At 63.1% G+C, this 3,203-nt stretch overlaps 1 long non-coding RNA gene across 1 annotated transcript in view; it reads right to left on the bottom strand.

The window, feature by feature from the left end:
- Positions 1-282: 282 nt before the first annotated feature.
- LOC117946846 overlaps positions 283-3,203 on the bottom strand; it is a 3,593-nt gene continuing 672 nt past the window's right edge. Inside the window, exons 2-3 of the long non-coding RNA XR_004657108.1 lie at positions 2,419-2,421; positions 283-294 (exon numbers count right to left, since the gene is read on the bottom strand). This is a non-coding gene — a long non-coding RNA (uncharacterized LOC117946846). The remainder of the gene's footprint in view (positions 295-2,418; positions 2,422-3,203) is intronic.

Here is a 3,203-nt window from a genome sequence, read left to right on the forward strand (position 1 = left end):
AGTTGCAGTATGTCCAAGCAGTTGACCAGTTCTGGAGATGTGTGTCTCCCTGCCCGCGTTTCATCTCGGTAGGAGACTCTCATGAGCTGTGTGTTGCTTTTCTGGGCCTGTCGCACGCCACGGCGGCTCTCGAGGGGGCTGTTTGTGTCCACTGCAGGGCCCTCTTTTCCGCAGACGGTCAGATACGCTCTCCCCGTAGCTTGGGCCCCGCGGCCACTGAGGCGGCTCGGCGGTTTTGCTCGTGTGGGTCGCAGCGAGATCTGCTAGAGGTTTCCGAGACGGCTGTTGCTCCGTCTCGTTCTTTGTCTGCCGGTTCCGACTCCCCCAGTCCCCATTCGTGGGCCGGGCTTTTGACTTCGTCTGTTTGGGGACGCTGACAGACGTAGCGATTGCACTCTGGCTCTGAGGAGCTCGTTGTGCTTGGCAGCGTGGAGGAGGAAGAGGACTTCCGGGTGTCGGTCTGACGTCATCAGAAGAGCGCCGCGCCCGATTGTGATGTCGTGAGCTGTGGCAAAACGCGGTCTGGATTGGCCACAGGCTGTCTGGGAGCTTACCACCGGTGGCAGACTGGTTGGTAGCTTCCTGCAGAGCCACTCCGTGCCCCCACGCCGGTTCTTCAAGGTTTTTCCCGGGTTGCACGGTGAATTGTGTATATATGGGTATGTATGGGATAAACCTAACTCTGCCTGGCTTTCTACTCCCCAGGTGCTGGAGTATGGCAATGTGGCAGGGATTACGGACTGCGGCTACTTGACGATGCCGCGGGTTGATGACGCTCTGGTGAGTTGCCTCTCTCCCCAGCAGAAGTCGTCTTTCAGCCAGCCGGCACTGCCGACGGGGCCGTGTCGGGTGTCTTCCTCACTAGTAGGGAAGACGTGTATGGCGGCGGGCCAGGCTGGAGCGAGTCTGCACACCTTGGCGGTTTTGCTGGCCTACCAGGCGGGCCTGTTGCTGGAGATGGGCCACCCACCGTCAGCGCCAGAGATGGAGTGTTGGTTCTCGCGGTCCCCCTCGAGTGGCATGGGACGCAGGGCAACGCTCCTGCGCACCCCCCCCCTCCCGGCAGGTCGGACCTGAGGGCCGTCATCCAGTCTCGGAGGGGGAAGGCAAGGAGGTCCTGACTGTGTGTTTGGCCCCCGTAGGCCGACTGAGGTCCCCTCCAGGGCGGCCGCTTGCGTTGTTGTCCCGCCGCTGAGGCGCTCTGGACGCGCTAGCCGCCGCCAAGCCTTCTCCGCTCTGCCTTCCCCGAGGGGTGGGGGTGGGCCGGAGGTTCGGCTCCCGGACTACGGGTCGTCGGCGGGTTCTTCCTGGCAGCCCGCTTCAGGGGCTCTTCCGCGATCGGCGCGTCGCACTGGCCACCAGCCCCGAGGGGTTGGTTCCGCTGGCGGATTTTTGCAGAAGCTTGGCGGGGTTTGGAGAACATGTCCCCGTGGGTTCTGCGCACCGTCATCGAAGGGTTACAGGCTACAGGCTACAGTTCCGGGTCCGCCCCCCCCGGCTTCTCTGGGGTGGTCCGGACTGTGGTGCGCCCGAGCAAGGGCATGGTGCTGGGACAGGAAGTGCGCTCGCTGCTGGAGACGGGGGCCATGGTGCTCGTTCCCCCGCAGGCTTGCGGGTCCGGTTTCTACAGCCGGTACTTCCTGGTTCCCAAGAAGGACGGAGGCCTGCGCCCTATTCTGGATCTGCGGGTTCTGAACCGGTCTCTGAGGAGATACAGGTTCAAGATGCTCACTTCCAGAGGGTGTTGGGCCTCATGGCAGCTGCTTCCAGCGTGTTACCTTCTGGTCTTCTGCACATGAGGGCCCTGCAGTGCTGGCTGAAATCCAAGGAGTTCTCCCCGAGGGGAAACCCGTTCCGCCTGATGTGGGTTGCGCACAAATGTCTTCGTGCCCTATCAGTGTGGTAGAAGCCTTGGTTCCTGTCCCAAGGACCCGCGCTGGGGGCACCCTGTGGCTGTGTTATCGTTTCGACAGACGCTTCCCTCACCGGGTGGGGCGTGGTCATGGACGACCGCTCGACGAGGGGTGTTTGGCAGGAGCATCACTCGTCATGGCACATCTATTGCCTCGAGATGCTGGCCGTGTTCCGAGCTCTGAGGAGCTTCCTGCCTGCACTCCTGGGTCACCACGTGCTGGTCAGGTCCGACAATACAGCTGTGGTGGCCTATCTGAATCACCAGGGGGGTCTGCGCTCGTGCCCTCTCTGCAGACTGGCGCATCGGATCCTCCTGTGGTCCCAGCGGAGACTGCTCTCTCTCAGAGCGATGTTTATCCCTGGGCTTCAGAATCAGGGTGCGGACCTGCTGTCGAGACAGGGGCTGAGGCCCGGGGAATGGCGGCTCCACCCCGAGGTGGTGGAGTCCTTGTGCGTAAGGTTCGGACCTATAGACGTGGACTTGTTTGCGTCTCGGGAGACTACGCACTGTCCTCTGTGGTTCTCCCTGACGCCACCGGCCCCGCTAGGGCCGGACGCCATGGTGCGGGAGTGGCCGAGGCTGCGTCTGTACGCATTTCCCCCAGTCGCCCTGTACCCGGGGATCCTGGAGAGGGTCCGTCGGGAGGGCATCTGCCTGCTTCTGGTAGCGCCGTTCTGGCCGACCCGGGTGTGGTTCTCGGACCTGATGGCGCTCCTGGACGGTCCACCGTGTCCCAGGAAGGCGGCCGGGTTCTTCACCCTTGCCCCGCCCTGTGGTGGCTGTGGGTCTGGCCCTTGAGGGGGCCCAGTACCTAGAGGCGGGCCTGACGGCAGGAGCGGTCAAGACTCTCCTCAGCTCCAGGGCCCCGTCTACACGGAGGATGTATGGCCTGAAGTGGGACGTCATCTCTGCCTGGTGCAGGGGACGCATGCTGGACCCAGTTACCTGCCCGGTCGTTCAGGTGCTGGAGTTTCTGCGGGACTGCTTCTTTGCGGGCCTTTCCCCGTCCACCCTCAAGGTTTACGTGGCAGCCATTTCGGCTTTCCACGCCCCTTCGAGGGATGGGTCTCTGGGGAGACTTCCCTTGGTCGTACGGTTTCTCCGCGGGACCCGGAGGATGAGACCTGCGACTCGCCCTGGGATTCCCACCTGTGATCTGGCGGTGGTTCTCGAAGCTTTGGCTGAGGCCCCCCTCGAGCCCATGGAGTCTGCTGAGGCCAAGTACCTGACCCTGAAGATGGCCTTCCTCCTTGCTATCACCTCTCTGAGGAGGGTGGGGGACCTCCAG

Source organism: Etheostoma cragini, chromosome 6, assembly GCF_013103735.1.
Source record: "Etheostoma cragini isolate CJK2018 chromosome 6, CSU_Ecrag_1.0, whole genome shotgun sequence".
NCBI classification, from domain to species: Eukaryota; Metazoa; Chordata; class Actinopteri; order Perciformes; family Percidae; genus Etheostoma; species Etheostoma cragini.